At 46.9% G+C, this 26,434-nt stretch overlaps 1 protein-coding gene across 1 annotated transcript in view; it reads left to right on the forward strand.

The window, feature by feature from the left end:
• VPS13C (vacuolar protein sorting 13 homolog C) overlaps window positions 1–26,434 on the forward strand; it is a 2,873,871-nt gene that overhangs the window by 1,380,403 nt on the left and 1,467,034 nt on the right. The gene's annotated exons all lie outside the window — the stretch shown is intronic.

Genomic DNA, 26,434 nt, shown 5'->3' on the forward strand with positions numbered 1-26,434 from the left:
TCCTTCTTGATTTAAATGTTATCCTTTACATTGTTACTAAGTTACTTGATTTAGTAAGTAAAGTGGCTTTAAATTCAGCAGGAAATTTTCCACACTAAAACAGACACCAGCTGATAACTTTGGGCCGGATTAAGATCTTGGCAGGACTACCGCAGTCGGTCGGCGGTGGTCCCAAGTACTCCGTCTGGCTGACGGCGTGCCAACCGCTGTATTTAGATGTTGCGGCAATAGACAAGGGACTGCGTAAGTCTTCTCTACTTGCTAACAGTACTTATTTGCTGTGATGCCGGCAGTTTTGTGCTGAGCAGATTTAGATGTTTGCATTGTGCAAGTAGTGTCTTGGCGACGGTGTCCTGACAGAGTGAAACCATGGTTGTGTGCAAACAGGTAAGTACTACTCATCATTATCTTACTACACAAATATGTTGTGAATGTGTTATAATGTATGACTTGTTTTCCAATGAGATTCCGGATAATCAGGAAATCAAAAGTGGACACAGACCCGGAGTTAGGTGCTTTATGAGATTTTTATTCTTCCAAATTCGTCGATACGCGTGTCAGCTCTGGCGAGCCTTGTTCACTCAACTTGGATACATTGTTTTGGTGAATTTAAAGTGACCGTGCAAAATCATCTGACCCCACGTGATCGGTAATCGTATAGACATAGACAACATACTACTAATGCATTTAGAGTGAAAACTATATCAGACTTGATATTTTTTTCTCCGTAATTTTAAAATGGTCGTTACATGGTTCTGGATTCATTAGAAAACATCAGTATTAAAGAGTTTTTCAAAATGCCATTCGGTTGTAAATTGCTACTCGTAGAGGTTACGTCACCATGGGGAAAGGTGCTAATATGTGCAAATAGCTAAAGTGCAAACAGTGAATATTCAGTTACAATATATTTGCTAAAATTCGAAACATATCATGAGTACAAATAAATGTGCAATGTTGCAGCCAGAAACCATGTTCGAAATGTGGACTTCGTTTAACTTGGGCAACGCATTACAGCAATTGTCAGAATAAAGGTAAAATATAGTATGTATGACACAGTGTGATATGCTTACGAAATTAATAACTTATTTGAGTTCATTCTGAATTGTGCATATGTTTTGTGCCTTGTTACAAAACTGAATTTAGCATATAAAAAAAGGAAGGATTGACATTATACGAATATAACGTTACATGCTAAGACTAGTGGACAGGCAAGATCCTACCTAATATCGACTGGTTGGGTACTGAGTATAGTGATCAACCTAGTTGGATAAATATGTCTGTGAACACACCTCTATGTTGTTGACAATATAAATGTACAAATAAATAAATATATATATATATAAATATATGTATAAATATATTGCATTATAAAAATTGAGGTAAAAAATACATGTCAAAAACATTTAGTGTTTAAGGGTGAAATACCCTGTGTGTTCATATGTTGAACTGCCTATGCATAGTACATTGGTAGTATTGCTGCATCTATCGGGCACAAAACAAAGATTGCACATATGATGTTTATAAGCATGTATACAGATCTTCTGTGACATTTAGGCCGTTGGGGTGCTTAGTGTCTAATTGTATATTGTATCTTGTTTCAAGTCTCCTGAGTTTATATTCACGGTCACCACCTCTTCTACTCAGGGGGACTGCATCTATTACAAAATATCTAAGGTCTTTGTTGCTAGAATGAGGGAATTTTTTTAAATGCCTCGCCACCGGATATGTAATATCTTCATTGGTGATTGTGCGAAGATGTTGTAAAATACGTTTGTGGACTTGCAGTTTAGTGCTGCCAATGTATTTTAAGTCACAAGGGCATATCAATACATAGATAGCAAATTCCGTTTTGCAAGTTAGGAGTTTGGTTATTTTGTACATTGGAGAATGGGGTGGTGTAGGTCATCGTGTTAATTCCATAGGTACAGGCTTTGCATATCTTACATTTCAAGAAACCTTTGTGTGTTTGTAACCATGAACTCTTCTCTATGATCTCAGGATTAGTAGATACCAAACAGTCTCTCATGGACGGTGCCTTGCTGTAGGTAATGGACACCCTCTGCGGTAGCAGGGGTCCTATAACCGGGTCACACAGTATAAGCGGCCAACATGATTGAATAATTTTGTGGATTGCCTTGTGTTGTCTACTGAAACTCATAATGAGACAAACCTCTTCCTTTGTATTAGTTTTAACAGTTTCTACAGTTCTCCCGGGGATGCTCATTGTTTGTTTGTCTAGCAACAGGGTCTTCCTAATAACAGCCATTGTTTTGGAGATAGCTACTTCAATGGTTTTTAAAGAATATCCTCTTTCTAAGAATCTATTTTTACTTGATTCTTGAGCAACTTTCAAATCCGTTGTGGTACTACATATCCGCTTTAGTCGCAGCATTTCGCCATACGGTATGCTGTTTATTAGATGTTGTGGGTGGGAGCTATCAGCATGTAGTATTGAGTTCCCAGCTGTTTCTTTGCGATATATGCGTGTTTCTAGTGTGTTGTCATGTACATATACCTGTGTATATGTAGGTAATGCGTTATACCCCTTTCTGGTACATATTGCATGCCACACAAATAACAAAAACACACTATTAAATAGACACCCACAAGCACCACAAACACAACCCCTACAAGCAGCACCACAACAATATATTTTTTAACTGTCAATATTGGTGTGTTCATTTTACCTCAATGAGTAGCAAAATGAACACTACTGCATTACACCTAAGAATAATGTTGCAAATAAGAGCAAAGCAGAAGTACATAAGGCTACAGCAATTGTCAATACACAATACATAGGACAGTTATACAAGTAGCTTACTGTAGATCTCGGCAACAACTGAGTCATTTGGCGTTGTGATGGAATCGGTGCAGCAAAGGAGGGACCTGGACGATCGGGTACAAGACCGAAACAGAAGCGGAAGGGACGTAAAAAGGTATGCTTTTAGCTCATTTCCTTTGATTCCTCCACCTCGAACTCGGAGGGATTCCTGCCACAGATGCCATGGCCGAAAGGCACATCGTAATTGGGACTGTGGGAATCTGGGCTGGAGTTCTGCTGATAACCGCTTCTGCCTATACCACTGTCGAATCGGTTAGAATTCCTGGCGGAGTCGTCGGGGCTCTGGCGATCTTTTGTCTATGGACCAGCCAACATCTACAAACCGAGGGTGGACCACCAAGTCAGCAGGTGGGAAGACTGTCAAAAAAGCAACGGCTGGACCTAATCCGCCAAGATCTAAATCGGGCCCATAGATCTGGGGACTAAGTGCTAGCTTCAGAGATGTTTGTTTTGACAGTTTCTTAATCCTGACATTGCCAGGTCAAATTTTCATCCTTTGCAAATTGGAAAACAATTATTGCCATTGAGATTGATATAATACCTATTATATAAGTAGCAAGAGACATTTCAATTTGTGCTTTGTGCTGATACTGTTCTTAAAATGTATTCAAACTTTATTTTCATATAATAGAGCTTGGCCTACATGTAGTTCGAGATAAAATGCTTTTAGACTCTTTAATCCTGATTTAAAGTTTAATTTAATGTGAGAGAGGTAGGCCACTGTTGAGATAAACAAGTCCACTGCATGGTGGCAGATGTGCACCCCAACTCTGAGTGCCTCAGGTGCATGGATATCTGGACCCATGGTATTGATTTTTGGTCATGAGCGAACATGAATCCTGCATGTGCACCATGACCTAGGCTTGTCTCATGGTAATGCAAATTTGTTACACCAGGAGGGGCACACCAGGTGCTACACTAACAGTGGTAGAGGGCTTCTGCCCTTGCCAAGACTTAAGTGACAGAAGCACAGCGGTGGCAGCATGCCTCTTTTCTGTTTTGTATTAATCATTAGTATGAGCAGACCTTTTAACTGTTTCACATGAGTGGTGCCTACCAGACCACTCTTGTAAAGTTCTGATGCTGTGTACTTAACTCACCCATAGCCTACCTGATGATTATATGTAGCACTGGGCAGTGTGTAATCATTCCCTGTGCGTGCTGTGTTGTATGTGTGCCTGTGCTTAGTACATAACATGGATGCATCTGGGTTCCATTTTAGAATCCAAGGGTCTTGAAAGGATTCCTGGAGGTGAGGGAAACCCCACACAGGAGATGTGGATTGCTGAGATTTCTGGGGGCTCGGGGTGGGAACACAGACACAGGAGGAGAAGAGCAGATCATCCTCTATGCATATCAAATGTCTCTTTGATTCAGAAGCAATTATTGGTCATTTGAACCTTTGTGAGACATATTTCAGCATAGGCTGACAGTCAGATGTGATCCCTGGTTACTCACTTGGCCTGTGTTGTGGGTATGTCACAACTGCAGACACTCCTTCTGTGGCAGATAGTCCTTCTGACAAAGGACAGGACAGAGCAGAATGCAGTTCAAAGGAGTCGATACCCACAACACAAATTTTAAAGTACCAGACCCAAAATGACATCTGTGTCTAGATGGGAACTATGAAATTGGGAGCAGGAGACCCACAAGCTTTTAATCAGTGTGGAAAGAAGGTCACCAAGACTTTTTGCTGCTGCAGCCAAGTTCTGCTAGTCTCCATCCTGGATGAGGGGACATCACCCACAGTGGTACCCTGTGAGGAGTAGGAGAGTGCCTGGAGAGAGCGAGACCCAGCGGGGATCCTATTGAGTGGATCCCAGTGAGCAAAGTGTGAGACTCCCATTTTTGTCAGAACTATTGCGATAGCGTGTCCCATCTTCCCCTTTAGTCAACTCTACGAGCCCCATATACCAAGTGGGAGACCAGATGAAGTTAGAGCCATTGCACTAGTGATGCTGCAAGCTTGTGTCCCCAGTATGCCAGGTGGGGGCCACTGTGAAGACTAGGACTGTTACCCCTGTTGGCCTGTAACACTGCAACCACTGTATAAGGGGTGGAGGCCATCACGAAGATTAGGGCCTCCCCCTGACCTCTGACACCACGCTGGCCATCTGAAAACAGCGGCACCCTGACACTGTCATCTTGAAGAGACTGCGAGACGCTATGATCCTCCAGCATCGAGCGGGCGAAGCGCGAGAAGACACACCATGGTCCTACCTGAACTCACCGGCTGCCCTTGGTTAGGTTGAGTGAGACTGTTTCTAGGCCACCAGACCTCTTTGGGACTTGCATAAACTTAGTGCTTGGTGCTTCTTAATTGACGCTTATGTGCAGAATGAGACTTTATTGCCTGTTGACTAGTGTGGGTGTAGGAAGCTGGCTCTGTTTATACTATACCAAAATTAAGTATAGTGTGCACAGAGTTTAGTGAGTCCCCAGAGGTATAGCAGAGGCTAAATTAGGTAAGTACTAACCGCTCTCTTTGTGGTAGTGTGGGCGAGCAGTTAGGCTTATCTAGAGGGTGTGTTAAGCATTTATTGTATTCACTCAATCAAGGACACACACTCAGAGATAAAATCCAGACCAATTAGTTAAGTATAAAAAAGGTATACTTATTTTTATTTTAGAACCAAGCAGGATTTGGTACAGGTATATACTTCCAAAAGCAAGACTGTTCAATGAACTGCAGTTATACTTGGAATTACAATCGTTACAGGTTTGTAAATGCTTTGAAATCAGTTTAAATTACAAAGTAATTACTTTTGAAATACTTTTGGATTACTGTGAGTACTGGGAGACCCTAGGATCTCTAAATACAAGGTAAGTACAACGTTTTATTCTTTGCAATAGAATTCTATTTTCTTCATACAATGCAGTTCAAAACACTCCCTTTTTAGGCCCTAATCTCTTTACATAAGTTCCTATGGGGAAAAAGTGTTTGCGGTTTCACAGGTAAGTACACAGCTTAGGAGTGTGAGTTTTGGGGGTTAGGACCAAGGTACCCCAAAGTCTAAATGGGCACTCAAGTTGCACCACCAGTGGCAGTGGGGTGGCCGGGTGCAGAGTGATTGGGGCCCAATGTTAGCCAATGGGGCTAAGGAGGCTTTTGGTTAGGGACTGCTTTCAAGCAGGCCACTTGGGTGTGGGAGCAAAGCGCTTGGGGTTAAGGTCAGCACTGCAGGGGCGAAGGACCAGCACAGGAGCTGCACCACCAGCGGAACTGGGGCAGCTGGGTGCAGGGTGCAAGTCGGGCATTGGGGACCCTGTGCTTTCCAATGGAGACCTTTGGTTTTGCAAAGATGCTGCAGGCTCGGGCAGGGAGGCTTCATAAAGGCAACCACCGGCTGGAGAGGTAAGTTGGTATCTCAGGGGATGCCTGGACACCATTTGTTGGGCCAGCCAAGGCCGTGGGGCGTCGGGTGCAGGAGTGTCTTCTGGCATCTGGTTCTCCTGGCATCTGGTTCTCCTGTCGCGGTCGGGGGTACCCTTCAGGTTGAGGCTGCAGGCGTCGACTTGAGGAAAGTCTGAGATCACCAGATCCCAGGTCAGTATTGCTGGGGAGACCTCCTTGTGCCGTGGGGCCACTCAAACTCGGACTGTGGGCGTCTGGTGCAGAGGGTTGCAGAATCGCGAAGATACCGGTATCCAGATTGTGGAGGTGAGTCTTTGAGCAAATCTTGTGCTCATGAGAGACGGAGTCTGTGGGGAGGTTGCAAGGCAGGTCCTCTGGGCTCTGGGGATTGCTGGGTCACCGTGGTTCTTGCATTAGGCAGGTCGTAGACGGGACAGAACGGTAGGGCTGGGGCAAGGCAGTTGGTGTCCCCTTCTCCTTCCAGGGTCGACATGGCTTATCGGTTCTTCTTCTTTCTTCCTCCAATCTGAGGAGGCAAGGTTCAGGGTCATCCTTAAATACTAAATTTAGGGACGTTAAAGGGGTGTACAGGTTGGGACCAATGTGTCCCTTCCTAGGGGTGGGTACAACCCTATTATACCACCCTCCAGAGGGAGGGGGCATGCGCCTCTCCCTAATTGGCTGAGTCCCCTCATCTTCAAGATGGAGGGAACTGAGATGTGTGCTTCACCCCACCTCCCACACCTGAGGGGTGGGGTTGGCAAAGGTGGGCACACCTCTCTTCCTAGCTTGGATTTCCCACTAATTCACCTGCCCCAAGTGGGGGCCAGAACCGGTGGGAGCCAGTTGCTGTGGGCAGCAAAAGGCAGGGACAGTATCCAAAAGCAGCAGGCCTTTGAAGCTTCCCCTTTCGTTGACCCAACCCATCCTCGGGGAGGAGGAATGACACCTCTGCCCAGGATGGGCTTTGTTTCTGGACCCAGGGAGCGGAGGCTCTGTACCCAGGTGTCCCGAAACCTGTCTGGTGGTGGCAAATGGTGGGCAGCCATTCAGGAACCACACCAAGGCTGGTCGATTTTCAAGGGGCATCTCTAAGATGCCTTCTGAGTGCATTTTACATTACATCCCACACTGGCATCAGTATGGGTTTAATATGGTGAGAAGTTTGCTATCAAACTTTCCAGTTTTTAGTAAAGCCATTATGGATCTGTGGAGTTTGTAATGACCAACCTCCAGACCATATGCTCTTTATTTACTACACCTACAATGTCTAAGAATGGACTTAGATTTGTTATGATGATTAGGGGTGCACTCCAATAATTGTCCTTTTTCAAAACTTTTTGTTATGGCGTCCAACAGCAAGCAAGGGCTGCCAACTCTTACAAGGTACTAATATGGTTTAAGAATAAGTACTGAGACTTGGCTTTGCTGTACACTGTTCACTTGGTGATAACACCACAATGTAAACACTAAATGTTCAAACTCCTTGAAATGTATTCCTCCTTTCGAAATAATACTTTTCTAAATCAAACTTTTCAAAATCAAAAGATAACCATCAATGTACATTACATATATTGCAATGTCAATTTGTAGCATAAATGCACATTGTATACATTGTAGACAGATACTTAAGATACAGCATCACTTTAACAAAATCATGCTATATTCATTGCTTATGCCCAATGCGTTTCGGAACATACACTGTTCCTTCCTAAGGGGCAAATCTGTGGATGAAAACATAAAATAATCTCATTTAGTTAATGTCCTAGGAGGGCTCAAAATCACTTTTTTTTAAACAATGTAGTAATCGGTCATATGGTGACCTGTGCTTATAGATCCTCTTTGTTCCCTGTGTGTATTTAACACCCAATGTGTTTTTGTACTTGTATATTATAATTTCATACCTTCCACTAGGATGCATGTTCTTTGTACGTATTGAACTGATGTGAATTCTGTAAAACAACCGGTAGTCAATACCACTCTAAAATGAGCCAAACTATTCAAAGCCAACACAAGACCTATGTATCACTATAAAACTTCTCACAAGCCTTACCTCTCTGTTTCTAACTGTTGTGAAATCTGCAAAAAGAAACCATCTAGTTTAAACCACTGTTAAAGTCTGCTCGGTTTGTTTAGCAATCTACCTGAGAATCCATACACCAACGGTAAAATAGCTTGAGTTTCTTACCTTCCTTATCACCATGTATCGCCAGGATCTGTAACGAGAAAATACCAATTCAAACTAGCTCGTAATCCTACTGAATTCAATCAAATGTGCGCGTCATAATCAAAAATAACAAAAAAGCGCTCGCCGTTAATTGTTCTTCCCGCTCTGTACCTTAAATCACGATTCCGTCTTACGTGATTAAGCTGTCTCAAACAAATGTTACTTGCTGATGTAACTCTCGCGTGTTTATGAACCACTCGATAACGCTCAATTAGACATCGATGACGGACTCCCGAGTTTGTATGAACTCTTACTTGGTTGCCATATTGTAATGTTGTTTTTTTACATGGATTCCCAATCGAAATAGTTACCGGAGTTCAATCTTGAGCGCGAATAAAAAACATATACGTGCCTATTTCCAAATTAAAACCTATAAATGCGTACGTGATTTAATTTCACTTATTTGTAAAACGAAGTGTTAATACTGTCATCAGCATGAAAACAGACTCCCGAGTTTCTATGCGTAATAAACAAAATACTTTAATACCTAATGAATTAACTAGTTTTTAATGCCTGATCCAGGTCAAATTTGCAAAAAATAGCTTAGTCCTCTTCCATTGTTGAAGACCACTCGATCATAGGCACGGTGGACAAAATCAGACTCCTGATGTAAAACGCTCTTCGAATCAAAAACATTATTGGAAGTGTCAATATTCTACCCTAACCCTAGTGAAAAGTAACGTTTTGTAACCATAGTGGTGCTTAATAGACACTAACCCCGAAAATCCGAACTATATACCTACCAACCTGTATTCCTATGTGTATATCATAATCCGCACCAGTTCAATATATGCATTTGGTATGAGATATGTAGTTCTACGTGTTGTGATAGGTGGAATGTTATAATTAGATTACCGTGTGGTGAACCTACAGAAAACAAGACCTGTCTAATCTATCATTCAACCCCTTCGGGATCATGGTTTCTAAGAATTTTATCCAATAAACTTCTTGTTGAAGCAGTTTCTTAATGTTATCTACTCCCGGACGTATTTCAACTTTTTCAATGACCTGAAATCTTAATTGGGAGATTGAGTGGTTTGCATCTGTCCAGTGTGCTGCTAATGCTGAAGTTAAGTTTTTTGTTCGTATTCAGCTTTTATGCTCTGTGAGCCTGATCTTCACTTTGCGTTCGGTTTTACCGATATACACTTTTCCACAGGGAACATTTTATGCAGTATATTACATTATTTGTGTTACAGTCACTTGTGTGTCTCAACGGTATTTGTGCTCCTGTGGTTGGGTGTATTAACATGTTACCTATGATTGCGTTGTTGCAATGTGTACAATTGTGACATCTCAAAGTTCCTTTAGATTCCTTGGGTCGATCATCGGGGGTAGTAGTTGACAATAATTCCCGCAGGTTTCTTCCTCTGGTATATGCATGTAGAGGTAAATCTTTAAATATACTGTTGAAATCCGGTTCATTAGCCAATAACTCCCATCTATTGTTGCTGATCTTTTTAATTGCCGGTGAACTTGTGGTGTGTTTGGATACAAATACTATTTGATTAGTCTTTGTCGTAGTGTTGGCGACAAATAGGTCCTTACGTTCTTTACTAGCAGCTCTATATATGCATTCTTGTAGCACCTTACCAGGATATCCTCTTCATTTGTATCATTGTTTGTATTCCTCTGTTTTTATGGAACATGTTATTGGGTCGGAACAAATTATTTTTATCCGTATAAATTGGGAGTATGGCAAATTTATTATAAGACTTCTTGGATGAAAGCTGGAATGATCTAATGCATTATTGCGATCCGTGATCTGGGTGTATATTTGAGTGTCTAATCCTCTGCCATCTGGTTTCTTGATTATTGTTACGTCCAAGTATTCTATTTCTTTATCATGAATTTTATGGGTGAATTGAATTCTAGGGTCAATAGTGTTTAGTGTTTGTACCATTTCCGGTGTTTCTCTAGTGTCTGTACAATATGGCAACCAAGTAAGTGTTCATACAAACTCTGTAGTCCGTCATTGATGTCTAATTGAGCGTTATCGAGTGGTTCATAAACATGCGAGAGTTACATCAGTAAGTAACGTTTGTTTGAGGCAGCTTAATCACGCAAGACGGAATCGTGTTTTAAGGTACGGGGCGGGAAGAAAAATTAACGGCGAGCGCTTTTTTGTTACTTTTGTTTAGGACGCGCACATTTTATTGAATTCAGTAGGATTACGAGCTAGTTTGAATTGGTATTTTTTCGTTACAGATCCTAGCGATACATGGTGATAAGGAAGGTAAGAAACTTGAGCTATTTTACTCTTGGTGTATGGATTCTCAGGTACATTGCTAAACAAACCGAGCAGACTTTAACAGTGGTTTAAACTAGATGGTTTCTTTTTGCAGATTTCACAACAGTTAGAGACAGAGAGGTAAGGCTTGTGAGAAGTTTTATAGTGATGCATATGTCTTGTGTTGGTTTTGAATAGTTTGGTTCATTTTAGAGTGGTATTGACTACCAGTTGTTTTACAGAGTTCACATCAGATCAATTGACGTACAAAGCACATGCATCCTAGTGGAAGGTATGAAATTATAATATACAAGTAGAAAAACACATTGGGTGTTAAATACACACAGGGAACAAACAGGACCTATAAGCACAGGTCAGCATGTGCCAATAACTACTACACTGTTTAAAAAACGTGATTTTGAGCCCTCCTAAGACATTAACTAAATGAGATTATTTTAGGTTTTCATCCACAGATTTTCCCCTGAGGAAGGAACAGTGTATGTTCCGAAATGCATTGGGCATAAGCAATGAATATATAGCATGATTTTGTTCAAGTGATGTTGTATCTTAAGTATCTGTCTACAGTGTATACAATGTGCATTTATGCTACAAATTGACATTGCAATATATGTAATGTACATTGATGATGATCTTTTGATAAGTTTGATTTAGAAAAGTATTATTTCGTAAGGAGGAATACATTCAATGAGTTTGAACATTTAGTGTTTAAATTGTAGTGTTATCACCAAGTGAACAGTGCACAGCAAAGCCAAGTCTCAGTACTTGTTCTTAACCCATAAGAATGGACTTGGACACTGTAGGGGTACAGGGCTCATGCCTCTTTACCCTCACCTTAGGGCTAGTGCACCCTGCTAGAGGGGTGACTTACCTAGGCCTCAGGCAGTGTATTGCAGGCATGGCACACAGGGATGTATGCCATGTCGACTCTTCACTTTTCTCTTCACCAAAACACGCAGTGTGTGTGTGTGTGTGTGTGTGTGTGTGTGTGTGTGTGTGTGTGTGTGGAGGTGTGTGTGTGTGTGGAGGTGTGTGTGTGTGTGTGTGGAGGTGTGTGTGTGGAGGTGTGTGTGTGTGTGGAGGTGTGTGTGTGTGTGGAGGTGTGTGTGTGTGTGTGGAGGTGTGTGTGTGTGTGTGGAGGTGTGTGTGTGTGTGTGGAGGTGTGTGTGTGTGTGTGGAGGTGTGTGTGTGTGTGGAGGTGTGTGTGTGTGTGGAGGTGTGTGTGGAGGTGTGTGTGGAGGTGTGTAGGTGTGTGTGGAGGTGTGTGTGTAGGTGTGTGTGTGTGTAGGCTCTGTCCCCTCTGCTTGCAGGTTCTTCAGTTCCAGAATACACTCTTGGATTCCACTGTACTCCTTCACACTCTTCTCCACAGGCACCTTCTTCGAAGTCATCCATCTGGCTTCCCTGGTGTAGGTAACCTGGTTCCTGGGGCATCCACGGGTGGGGTGACTCTCCAACGTTCTGTCTTCCAAAGGGTTGTTTCTGGGTCCTCCAGGAAGGGTAATTTTTCTCCAAACTGCAATCGCAACTTCCCCATTGACTTCTATTGGACAAGCAGCTGTATTTCCGCTCTGCACACAGCCTCCGTGGGGTTCCTAGGTACTTACCTTGGGCGGTTCCTTGTGTCCACAGCACCTCTGAGTCTTCTGGTGCAAATCCTCTCTCTTTTAGCGGTTCGCATTCCACTTTCTTAATATATGGTTTGGTGTCCCCCTGGAGACCACTGTATTGTGTGCTACTTACCTGATTGTTCTTGAAGTATTTTGGTGTAATGTGTTGATATCTAAGGGTAGCAGACATACCAATGTGATTAGTCATTGTGATGTAATAAATAGACTTATTATTGATAAACACTGTATGGTTTCTTTTCATCTAACTTACATTACAGATTAAACTGGTAAAACAAGCTGCTTAACACACCTTCAAGTTACGCCTAAAGGCTGCTCTCCACAGCTACCACTTTGAGAGCTTTCTTTGGTTATCAAAGGACACTAAAATCACCATAAGGCTTGCCTGGATTAGTGCAAGGTGCATCGCTTGAAAAAGTGGGCACCATAAACTAAGCCAGCCTCCAACAATGGTGTAGTGCTATATGCTCTCATGTATTGGGACCACATGATGACCTTTGACTAACATTGTTTTTATTGACTTTGTGTTTTAATTCACTCGATACTTGCATGTTGCCGTATGATTTCATTTCTTGTCTCCTTGTAGCTTCAGAGTGGGAGTGTTTCACAGTGTAGAACAGCCTTGCCAGGAACAGAATGTGTGGGATGTGCATTTGAAAGCATGGTAGTGAGAAATGTGTGGAATGTACTCCTCTGTCTCGGAGTGTAGCGTTATAGGCAGTGGTGCCCAAATGTGTATTATGTTGTACATTGGGAAGTTTTATGAAATTTTTACTATTGGCTTTGACATGCCCTAAACTCCATCTTGAATTCTGACTCTGTCTAGCCTGAGCTCTGCACACCCACACAAGCCCCCAGGTTGCGCACTTTATTTAGGTTATTCACGTTTAAGATTGTTTTCCGTACTTTTGGAGATGTTTTCTAATTTCTCAAGCTTCACTAAGATAAGGGTCTGGAACGTGTGGGAGCTCAGGAGAATACGTGAGAACTCTGTTGCTTTGGAATGCTTGGGTGTAGCTCTGCCAGCACCAGTAAGTTTCCTTGCTGTAGAGGATGTCTTCTTATGCTCTGAGAATATTATAAAACAGGGGTTTCTTGGCTTGGAAGCTGGATTTGTCCTGAGAAATGGACGCATCTACTCAGTGCTGCATTTCCCGGCTTGAGGAGTCTCTTGACCCCAGGACTGTGATTTGGAATCCCCCAGTCTTTTGTAGGCTAGGATGAAGCTATTGCAGCCGATGAGGTATTTTTTCAGATTATTGGTACTGTGATGTGTGAGTGTGTCTATATGCACATTCAGGTATTCAGTGGTTCTTGTTTATTGGCATTCATTTATATGTGTGTCATAATCATCTGATGTATTCTGTGTATATATTTGATATGTTTCCATGCTTTGCTTTGCCAGAGTTTATTTCCTATTTTGTTGCAGGGATTCTGCACATATACAGAACTATGCGCAGGAAAACAGGACCTCAGTGTATAGGGGTGTACCAACCTACCACATTAGTACCCAAAATCCCAAAACCGACTAGCTTTAGTGTCTCATTCGTTCTCCTCCAAATATCACTAAGCTACAAATGATTAGACAACCCAGCTCACAACACTCCTGACTCTCTCAGGAATCGCGGGAGCAAGACGTACTCTTTCGCTCACTCATTCGTAGTTGTCCACAATAAGAATTGGTAGAGTCACTAAAAATAGTTACAATGTTTATTTTAACTATAGTGCTCTATAATACAGTATACAAGCCACTACCAGCAGCAAAATGCATAAACTCAGCACAGTTAGCATTGCTACAATTCCATAGAATACAAAGGGAGAAGTCATGTTATAAAGACTGTGGAAAAAGGGCATTTAGGCCTAACCACCCTCCCCTTGCCTAGAAGAAGTTTATTTTATATAAAGAAAGATCTCTGGGATTTGACAGCAGACCCCATACCTTAAAGAAGGATGTAAAGTTTACATCATAGGAACAGCGAATCTCTTCTCCATGGAACGGCTTTCTCCAAGTGTGTTAAAACAACATGCAACCAATATCAAAGCACGAGTCTTCAGTATTGCAGCTGTGTGTAGCATGTTATGTCTAGGTGCTAGTGACTGACCAGAACAGAATAACAAGGGGCATTGTTTATCGACCTTGCACATCATGGCAGCAAAGCTCATGCTAACTTAGCAATGTCGACAATGTCTCTAAGGGCCATATTACAATTTCTTGCAGTGAACGTCCAGTGTTTTTATTATTACTTGCTGGTGTTCTATATCTCTTGCATTTGATCTATGAATGTTTCATTATTATAAAATATATATATATATATATATATATATATATATATATTTTTTTTTTTCTTTTACTTGTTTTACCTGTTTTCATTTGACATCTGGGAAAACCTGTTAGAGAGTGTTGCACTAATTAAACTCCACGCTTTATTCTAAAAACTGTTTCTTGATGTTCCTCATTTGGTGAGGTTGAAGTCCCTTTCCAGGTGTTTTCTTGCTTTATGTGGGAGGGCCTCTGTTTGGAAGGGCTGATTTTTATTTATTTGTGAGTATAAAGCAAGATAGACGGTCACCTATATAGGCACCACGTGGGTGTGTGGACGTCAGTTCATTTCTTTCCGCACCAGTTAAGAGCTGATCCATAGAAGAGCTACCCCTTGATCTCGTTTTGACAGACTTTTTTCAACTTTTTGTTTAGAGACTTTTACTTGTGTGTGTAGGGATGACTTCTAGATGTACAGGGATTAAGCCATGTGGCGCCTCGCTATGTCGGTAACCGACCCCCATCTCGTCTGCTTGTGGTGTCTCCTCCACGACACAAAGTTGGGCTTGGATCGTCGGGTTATTGAGTCGAACGGCTAGCAGGAGTGATCTTTGAAGCCTCTTGTGGCCCGGCAGTTGCCCCCACCGAGAGCAACTCCTCAGAGATCCAAGTTCTGTTCGAAAAAGAGAAGGTCGCAAGATCGCTCCAGGAGCCCCAGGTCATCTTCATAACACTCGAGGTCCCACTCAGGGAAGAGGGACAAGAAGAAGTCCATATGGGGGGGGGGCGTGGCCAAGCAGGCCAAGATGGCAGCAGCACTTCCCTAGCGCTCCGCATGGCAGCCCTCTGTATCCACCACTAATATGCCCTAAAGCCACTGCAACAAGCTGCAAGAACCAGCGCAGCCAAGGCGCCCTCGGGGGGCATCTGCAAGCCCCGGCGGAGCGACCGGAGAGGAGTGGATGAGGACACCGGAGGCCCCGACGAGGTTGCGGCCGAGACTCCAAAATGGCGGCGCCCTGTGAGGCCCGGGCGCTCCTGAGTCTGAGCCGGGACTGGTAGCGTGGCCCGTCTGGCACTATCCCCCTGACTTGATAGCGTTCCCTATGAGGGATCCGGCGACCACCCAGGCGGTGGAATAGACCAGCGGAGGGCAGGTGAGAGTTGCTGCGGCCGCTCGCGGACCCCCCGTGCCGCCAAAACACCCGTGCGGGAGGGGACCCTCACTGACAGGGACAGCGCACCGACATCGGGGAACACCACAATGCACACACAAATCATTGCAACGCGCGATAGAGGACACAATACCGACAATGCCTGTGGGGGAGTGCCTGGCGGGCCTACGCTGAGATACCTTCCCCCACGCAGACACACCCCTCCCCCCCCCCCCCCAGCGGCGCTGGGCCTCGAGGCGCGGGCACATGATCAGAGTGTGGGCCTAAAAAATGGGACAACGTGGGACGACTGGTTGAGATTCCCCCAGCCATCGGATGTGACACCCTGCCATGGTAGCCTCCCAGCACTGCGGGGATCAGGTCCGCGGCCTGTAGGGCGAGGTAAAGCTACCACAACTAGGGAGCCCCTGAGGCACGACATTGAAGCCACCTGGACCGGGACAGGACAAAAGCTACTGACCGGCAGCTCCCCTGACACTCACGCGCGACCCCTCTAAGACCAGGTGGGATGCAAGCGCGGTCTGGAGGACAGCGAGTATGTGCAACTGACCTCCGCCACAAATGGGAACCTGAGAAGCCTTGAACCGGACGGCTGGCCTCCTCGTCTGGCGAAGCCTGCATAGACCACAGCACACCCCGCGCTCTGGGAGTCCTTGTGCCCTGCCGGTGGGAGTCGGAACCGTAGCCGGGGGACCGGAAGATGCGGGGGATGCTCTCGTATGCCCTGTCCACACTCCAGAAAGCTTAGGGGCGGCACTGAGACGAGTCCAGGCGGCTACTGTGGGCCGCAATTGAAATAAGAATGGGGGGAAACCCCAAGGTATCATAGCGGCCGCACCTGAACTATAGGCAATGAGGCCACCGCACAGGAGGAGTGCCGCAGATGACCACCGGAGACTGTTGGCGGAAGACACGATCGTCATGGGGCGCCAACGGGTGACGGGCATGGCACAGGCCCCAGGGCCCCCAAGGGCAATGTCCCCGAAATCCCACACCACACAACCGGAAGGGGAACCCGCAGGCTCAGACTCCATGTCGACCAAACTAGACAAAGTCTTAGCGGCAATCGAACATTCAAGAGTGACCATGGAGCACAAGTTCGGAGAGCTAGCCACGGATCTTAATTTACTCCGGGATGACCACAGGAAATTGGCAGACAAGGTAAAACAAGGAGAAAAAACACTACAAACTCTGGAACCGCAAGTGCAACGACAAGAAGACACCCTGAAAGACCTACAGTCGGGGGTGAAGATCCTAGAGAGCAGAACAGATGATTTAGAAGGACGATCCCGGAGAAGTAACAATCACATTAGCAATCTACCGGAAGGAGTGGAGGGAACCAATCCTCTCAGCTACATTGCAACATGGATCGCTACGTTCACTCCAGCAGGGGAACTGACCCCATTTTTCTTCATAGAACGAGCACACCGGGTGCCGGCTCGTAAACCACCACCAGGGTCGCCACCGCGACCATTTGTTCTGAAACTGCTCCATTACCAGGACAGAGACACTATCCTTCGGGCCGCAAGGAGACAGGGTGTAATCCGAGTGGAGGACAAGCAGGTTATGCTATTCTCGGATTACTCACGGGCAGTTCAACAACACCTTTTTAGCGGTCAAGCGCATCCTGCTCCAGAAGAATGTCCAATATACACTTCTATTCCCAGCCCGTCTTAAGATCATCCACGACGGAACCACACACTTTTTCTCGGACTGTGCGGTGTCCAGCGACTGGGTTGAACAACACCTGACAATCGTGACCAATCCCAGAAAGGTGCCGACCAATCGACCGCCAGGCCGCCAACGGCGACAACAGAAAAAAGTCACACTCACCCAGCTCAACTCACGCTCGGATTCCTCCAGTAAGAACTCTCCGGATCTTACTCAAATTATCGCAGAACGCCGAAAAGCACTTCAAGCAGCTGCGGAGGTGGGGCTCGCGGGGACAGCTCGGACGGCGAGAGGGGCCCCCACCTATTCACATCAGAAGAGGAAGGCAGCGACAGAAACACTCCGGGAGATGGCTTAATGACTCCGCCAATAGTGACCCCCCAAACGGCAGACACTTTGATCTGACACTCCCAGTCCTGCATGCCATACCTTTAAGAAAGGTGACCTTCGAGTCCTACATGCCTCCTACTCTGGGAGAGTTGGCGCCACACGGCTGAGGCGACCAATCCTGCACCTGGCGAGCCAGAAGGCCAGCTATTGCATCGGACTACACCGTATGGCGATGGTTATCATGGACACAGTTGGGCCACTTACCCCACGTAGCGAACTAGAGTTCGCACACGTTGTGCAGTTTGGACGTATCGCCCCGAGTGATAGGTCCTCTTAGTTGGGATTGTTTCCCGTTGATTCACTTTACTTCCCCCAGTTACATATCCCTTCAACACTCCCAGGGCAACGAACACGTGACATGCAGAATGGTGGTTCGGTTAACAGAGTCAGGCAATCGGAGGAGGGGTGACACGTGAGATGCAGAGGGCATTACACTACGAGAAACACCACCCAGACATCAGGAATAATGACAGCTAGAATCCCTAACATAGACCTAAAAGTAACATTAAATGTCAGGGGCATGCATACAGCAAACAAACGCTATGCGATTTATGCCTCTATGAAAAGACAGCAAGCACAGATAGCGCTCCACCTGGAGACACAACTTACGGGGACAGAGGTGGATCACCTCCGCAAAAAAAGGCGAGGTATTATCTGTGCCACAACATATTCAGCATTGCCAGGGGAGGCCTAAATTGGATCAGGCCTGGGATCCCCCTCAGAGAACAGTCCAGGGTAGTGGATAAGGAGGGCCGGTACTTTTTATTAACAGGTCACCTCGAAGGCAAGGAGATACTGATAGGAAGCATTTATGCCCCCAATGTGGAGCAAGAGCAATATTGGACCCGCCTCACTGGAGTATTAGCACACTATGCTGCAATGCCGTGGTTGCTAGGAGGGGACTACAAGTATTGTCCGACCATGATGCGCACACCGTGACCCTTAGATGGAGACCACCTCATCCCCCAGTACCTACGTGGAAATTGCCCCGGGAATGCATCACGGACCAGGCGTTTTGACATACACACGGTGAACACATTCAGGAATACTTTTTACTAAACGTGAACACAGCATCATCCAGATCAGTAGAATGGTATGCATTTAGGTCGAAGCAAGGGGACACTGCATTCAACACATAGTAGGTGTGCGGCAAGTACTAGAGCAGTCACTACAAACTGCGGAAATATGACTGGCGGACCTAACGAAAAAACTGGATATGGGGGAGGCTATCCCCGAACAGGTGGCGACAGCAAAAACAGCATATGCGGAAACCATGGTTGACCTTCGCAAATAACATTTTAGAGCATATGCTGTCCGAGTACATCGAGAGGGAAATATGGCAGGTACACTTCTTGCCTGGCTCGAGAAACAAGACATGGACATGCCACCCATCACAACATTGCAAGATGCGTCTGGTGCCCTTAAACAATCACAGGTAGATATACTATGCATCTTTCACGACTATTGCACGGGAATCTATCTAGCCCCGCCACAGCTATCACACCTAGCATTATCCCAATTCTTCCACTCCACGCCCATACCCAGCATTCCACCGCGGACGGTAAGGCGTTAGACGCAAAGATAAACTCCCCGGACGTCACCCACGCAATCAGGGCACTGGCGCGATGTAAATCGCTGGGAATGGACGGCTTCTCCCTTGAATACTACACCACCTTTTTGGGGCAGCTGTCTCCGCGCCTCGTGACCATGTACGATGATGTGCTAAAGAGAGGTGAACTCCCCAGTTCACTCAGGGAATCTACCCTGGTAACCTTCCTTAAACTGAACACAGATCCCACTCTCCTGTCCTCATACAGGCCCATAACTTTACTCAATGCGGACTGTAAAAGTTTAGGGGCAGATAGATACATTCAGGTTCTCCCACAATTGATCCACCCAAACCAAAATGGTTTTCTCCCCAGACGCAACGTGTCACAGAATATACGTAGACTCTTCCATGTACAAGATAGAGCAAGGGACCACTTCCTACAAACCGCATGCCTAATTTTAGACCTTGAAAAGGCCTTCGATACGCTACTTTGGCCATATCTATTCTCAACCCTGCGCAAAGTATGTGTTGGCCCGACCTTATTGGCATACACACAACTCCTCTATAAGGGCCTCACCACTAGGGTGAAAGTGGGAAAGTACATTTCAGCTCCACTTCGGTGGAGCGGGGAACGAGGCAGGGGTGCCCCTTGTCCCCCCTACTCTTCGCCTTGTTAGTGGAACCTCTGGCCATCTGTTTGCGGCAGGAGGGTGACACCTGGGGTATTCCAATTGCAGGCACGGTTCATTGTGTATCGTTATATGCCGATGATCTCCTGATCTATGTGCGGGATGTCACAAGCGATCTTACGCCAATATGGACAATATTGCAGAACTTCGCAGAGGTCTCCGGACTTAAACTCAATTGGGAAAAATCAACGATCTTTCCTCTCAGCCCTCACCTAGCTCCCTCGGAGATCATGATAGGACCCCAGACACTTGGTTGGAGTGCTGCGGCACCCCGATACCTGGGAGTGAGACTGTATCACTCACCTGAAAACCTCTACGAGGGGAACCACCGCAAAACATTAGCAGGGCTACGAGCGGCAGTTACCTTCTGGAAGACCCTACCCTTGGCTCCCATAGGGCGTGTAGCCTTAGCAAAGATGATTATGGTACCCAGACTACTCTACTCCTTTACCAATCTCCCAGTGATACCGCCTCGCTCCTTTTTTCAAGAACTAGACACACTTCACACGACATTGATATGAGGAGGTGGTAGACACAGCGTAGCCTTATGAACCCTCTACTTACCTACAACACAAGGGAGTTTAGGGGCCGCCTCCTTCGAAGCATATTTCCTGGCGGCTCAGATTCAGTGGCTGTCCCATTGGAGAGCAGAACGCCACATAGAGGAGACATTTACTAACGACGGTCGGATACCTCTCCCGGCTGTCTGGAGACTGTTGATGCCAGGAACCAAGCCAACATGTACACACCCCCTACAGGTGTCGGTTGCCCGCAAATGCATGATGCGCATACACCGTATGTCAAGGGGTCTACCCCTCTACTCCCCACTGCTCCCATTAGTGGGATTCCCACAGAAGGAGACCTATTACACATCCAGAGCCCTCCGGATATGGACGGAGTACGAGGTGACGGAGATGGAGGCACTGTTTGAAAATGGGCAGCTGAAAACATATGCCCAAATGCGTGATAACTACGATCTCCCTCCGGGACAATTCCTGGTGCACAGACGATTAGTAGACCGCGCACGACAATGTTGGGATCTCACTGAGGGGGAACCACCGACACACCCGGTACTTCATACAATCCTATGTATGGGCAGGGGCAGGCACTTAGTCACTTGGCATTATAAGGCAGTAAGGGAACTGATCACGGCCCCTCTACTGGCCCTACGCCAAAAATGGGAAGACGAGATAGGACGAGTGCTTAATGACCAAGAATGGGAAAAGGCTCTAGAGTACCTAAAGAAAGTCTCACAGAATGCACGGTTCGAAAACATTCAATTCAATATCTTACATTGCGCATACTTAACACCGCACAAGCTCCACCAATTTTATCCCCACACATTTTGCATGCCCCAGATGCCAAACACCCGAGGCGAACTTCAAACACATGTTCTGGGACTGTCCCGTAATCCAGTCATATTGGGGTAGGATACATCGGGTTCTTGGGGCGCATGTCCTCCTCATGCACATTACCACATGGGAGGCATGTGCCCTGGGGGTCTTCCGCAGGCAGAAGACAGAAAAGGTGCAGTGCAGGTTTGCGTTCTTAGCCATACTCCTGGCAAAACGGGGAATAGCCATGTATTGGAGAGCACCAGCAGGACCCCCTGAGACAGCCTGGATAGGCGCCGTTAAAAAATGGGGGGCAGCGGAGGAAGCAACATTGAGAGATGAGGAGGTGAAGGGGATTAGAAAACATCCCATCTCTATGGAATGGGCACAAATCCTGTTCCAGTTTACACAAGAGACAACACAAGAAGACTCACCCAGGGCTACACCATCCCAATCCCAGACTCCACCGCCGTCCCCGATAGCGCAAATAAATGCCACTATGCAATAGCCGTATCAGATGAAAGGCTGATCATATAATCCCACCAGACTAGTACCCCGACTAGTGATAGGAGATACAGCCCCCCTTAGACATCCCTCTTTCCCTGACTCCGATGCCACAGACAGTTCATAGACGAACTGGAGCCAACCACAAAACAGATACTTACCACAATATATTTTGTAGGCTCCCCGGACCCTTCCCATCCCCCTCCCACCTCCCCCCTCAGTTCAAAGTTTTATGTTTACCCCCTGGCACTACAGAGTAGGCTCATATATATTGGGAATGCCAACATGGGCATCAATCAAAGGGATATACCAGGATAGAGTGGGGGACTACATTTCAACCCACACCCTTGCGGAAACCCACATATACAGGCACCTGACATTAGTCAGCATGACAAATCTCGCACCAGATCAGTGGAGGGGTAATATCCATGTACAATTTGCTGTTTCTTACTTGAAAAATACGATGTGTGATGAGATGGATACTCCATAATACACTTATATTGTCTGACTGCCTGTGTACACCTGGCATCATGCCTTAATTGAAATGTATAATGAGGTACCATGGAAAATAAAACTCAATAAAAAAAATTTAAACAAAAAAAGAAGTCCATTCGGACTACGACTTCACCTCGTCTGTTGTCCGTCGATGAGACGGGTGAGGAGCATTGACGCTCTAGGCACGATGCTGCGGAGCCAGAGCCAGGTTCGACTCTGCGCCTCCCCCCATTTCCAGGAGCCAGAGCAACCTCCGACTCAAATTAAAGACTTTTACGAAGCCATACACCATGTATTTGAGCAGACTGAACCCTCCGGTGAGCCTTTGGACCCTGAAGGGTCTATGGAGGTCCCACCAGGCTCTACGCTTACAGATCCGGCGTGGTCTCATGGATCTGATCCTGAATCTGGGTCGACGCCTGTCGTGCCAACGTGACCTTCCCTGGTGTGAGTCCTGATGTTGATGCCTCCGGTGCCAGCCACATTCTGATACCCGACAACTCAAAGTCGGATCAATGTCGACTCTGATGCCAGCAGAGTCCAAAGGTTCCGTATCGTTGCCTGTACATTTTGAGGAGGTTTCAGGCATGGTTGAGGTTTGGGAGGGGTCCCTGGATCATTTGGAACACCAGCTAGATGTTCCTTGTGAAAAATTGGACTGGTATGAGGATCTTGGAGAAATCAGTGGACTGGACACATCTCCAGATACTGGTATGCTTTCTTCACCTAGTGTGGCTACGGAGGACGGGGCATATTATGCCATGGTGGTGAGTACGGCAGCAGAGGTCCTTGAGCTGCCCTCAGTGCAGGTCAAAACTACTCTCCTGACCGAGGTCCTTCAACCTGGGGCTTCATCTTCTGAACCCCTTTTGCGCTTTAAAGAAGCCTTGACAGATGTCCTCTAGGCACTTGGTCCAAACCTACTGCAGGGGCTTTGAACATGAAAATTGCATGCAGCTATTGCCCTACACAGAGCGATCCAAGTTTCCTCAGCCAACACCCCACCCCTAAGAGCTTGGTGGTTCAGGTTTTAATGTCCCATGGCACGTTACCTTCTGCTCCTCCGGATAGGGAATCCAAGAGTCTGGACACACTTGGGAGGAAGATGTTTTCTTCTACCAGCCTTGCATTGTGGTCAGGTGCAGTGCTCAAATTCGGTCACTTGGGCAAGTTAGTCAGTTGAGACAGGGGGCACGCAAAGAGATGCCGGTTGCAGGAAAGTAAAATCAGAGTTGGGGGTCAGTCTCCACAGGTTGGGACCAGCACAGGGGGTGGGGTGGAGCATGAGGCAACACACACACACACACACTCACTCACTCACTCTCTCACACAATAACACTCTCACTCTCACACAATCACACTCTCTCTCACACAATCACACTCTCTCTCTCACACAATCACTCACACAATCACACACACTCACAATCACCCCCCCCCCCCAATGCAAGGCAATGGAGACTGAAGAAGAAGGCTGCAGGCTCGGACCAGGCGGCTGAACAAAGGGAACTGGTGGCTCTGGAGGAAATTTGCAGTGCTGAAGAACCTGGGGACACTGTTGGTTGAGCTCCCCAATGCAGGGGGGCTGTGGGTGCAGGGGTGTCTTTGGAAGTCAGAGAAGTCTTACTAGAGCCTGACCCGGTTGAGGGACCCTTTATGTTGAGTCCAGGAGAGGTCACTCTGGGGTGAACTCGAGCTCAGGACTGCTGGGGAACCTTCCTAGAACTGGTGGGCCACTTTGACTGGGACCAGAGGCGTCGGGTGCGCAGTTGAGATGCTGCAAAATTCACTATCCGTTGTGGCCTTGACACAGCTGACTCCCTCGGCAGCGCAATTTCCACAACAGTGGTGCTACACCGTTACGCCTGGCTCAGGACAACTGGCTTCTTCGGGGATGTCCAGAACACTTTGTTGGACATGCCCTTTGATGGCACCCACCTCTTTGGTGACAAAGCGGATAGCACTTTGGAACGCTTTAAAGACTCCCAGGCTACAGCCCAGTCCTAGGGTCTTGCCACCACGCGTGCTCCCTTGGGGTCTGCCTTTTGCTCCTTTCGAAGTCAGGTACGAGGTGCCCAAACGCATTTCTTTCAGGGCCGCGGACGAGTCAGTCCACCACTGCCCCTGCTACCACTGCCTCCAAACCTTCCTAGTCCGGTGTTTCAGGCACACCAAACGCCAGTGGGCAGCAGAATTCGCCTTCACCTTCCCCACTGGCACGCCATTACTTCGGACGGGTGGGTTCTGCAGATAGTCCCTCCCTTTCGGACTACCCCTCCAGCCATGCCGCCTCAGTACCACCGCATGTCAGGGGATCACTTGGTGCTTTTCCAGCAGGAAGTTGCGGCCCTCTTGGCCAAGGGGGCCATCGTTCACGTTCAGACGCCTGGTTCCACTGAAGAACAAGGGCCTGCGTCCTATCTTAGACATCCGGAACGTCAATCACTTCCTCCGGAAGGGGAAGTTCAAGATGTTCACGCTTGCACAGGTCTCCCACCTCCAGACTATGGCCGACCTCCTGCATTCGCTGGGGTTCTCCATCTACGTGCCGAAGTCGCATCTGATTCCCTCTCAGAAGCTCCTCTTCATCGGAGCGGTTCGAACACGGCGCAATTTCGGGTTTATCCTTCCGAACAGTGAGTCCCGGACATTCAGGCTATGATTCTGATCTTTCAGCCCTGGTCCTGGGTTTCAGTCAAGAAGACCCTGAGACTGCTGGGCCTCATGGCCTCCTGCATCCTGCTGATCAACCATGCCAGATGGCATATGCGGGCTCTGCAGTGGGTCCTGAAGTTCCAGTGGATGCAGCATCAGGGAAACCTGTCCGACTACGTCCAGATCTCGGAGGGCACTGCACAAGACTTGCAGTGGTGGCTCACGGACCAGCGTTAGTTCAGTGGCAGATCCCTCTCTCTTCCCCAATCGGATCACACGGTGATGACGGATGCTTCCCTCCTGGGATGGGGCGGCCACATGGGAGAGGCAGAGATCAGAGGCCTTTGGTCTCTGGCGGAGTCCGAGCTCCATATCAATCTTTTGGAGCTCAGGGCGATCCTACGTGCACTGAAAGCATTCCTTCTCTCTATCAAGGGGAGAGTAGTGTAGGTGTTCACAGACAACACCACCGCCATGTGGTATTGCAACAGACAAGGCAGGGTGGGGTCGTGGACCCTATCTTAGGAGGCTCTGCGCCTCTGGACATGGCTGGAACGTCAAGGCATTTCCTTCATGGTTCAACACCTAGCAGGTTCTTTGAACGCCAGGGCGAACGCACTCAGCCGCCAGTGCCTGATGAATCGCGCAATATCAGCAGTTCCGCGCTTTGGAGTTTCCAAGGCGGCACTCGCTCGGAGACTCTTTTCGTCGTGAGTGAAGTTGCGGTCTGTTGTACACTTTTCCGCCTATACCACTTCCACCCAGAGTGCTGAAAAAGATCAGTTGCGACCGGGCCCAAGTCATTCTTGTGGCCCCGGACTGGGCTCGAAGAGTTTGGTATCTCGAGCTACTCTGTATGAGCGTGGATCCACCAAGCTGACTGCCTCTTCTGGAGGATCTTCTGTCGCAGCAACAGGGGATGGTCCTCCACCCGAACCTGTACAGCCTCCACTTCCTTGCATGGAAATTGAGCGGCGACAGTTGAGTCCATTTGACTTGCCTCCTGAGGTCTGTAATGTGGCTCTGGCAGCCAGGCGTCCCTCAACTAAATTTGTGTACGCCTGATGGTGGAGCAAGTTTGGGGCATGGTGCTCAGCAAAAGCTGTAGATCCCCTTTCTGCCCCTCTTTCTGAGGTCCTATTGTTCCTTCTCTCTTTGGCCCAGCAGAGCTCTACTCTGGGCACTATCAAGGGCTACATTTTTGCTCTTTCAGCCTTTCTCAGGCTGCCTGATCAGCCCTATCTGAAAGAAACACGTTAGTTAGATTCCTCACCTTAGAATATCCCCAGGCGTCAGACTGGATCCGGAAGATTTTTCGTCAGCAATACCCCTTGCGCGTCGCTAGGCGTCGTCTGCGGCTCCACGTGCGTCGTCGGCGTCGTGTGCCGGAATGACGTCGTCGGAATACTTAGACG

This window comes from Triturus cristatus, chromosome 3_2 (genome assembly GCF_964204655.1).
Source record: "Triturus cristatus chromosome 3_2, aTriCri1.1, whole genome shotgun sequence".
NCBI classification, from domain to species: Eukaryota; Metazoa; Chordata; class Amphibia; order Caudata; family Salamandridae; genus Triturus; species Triturus cristatus.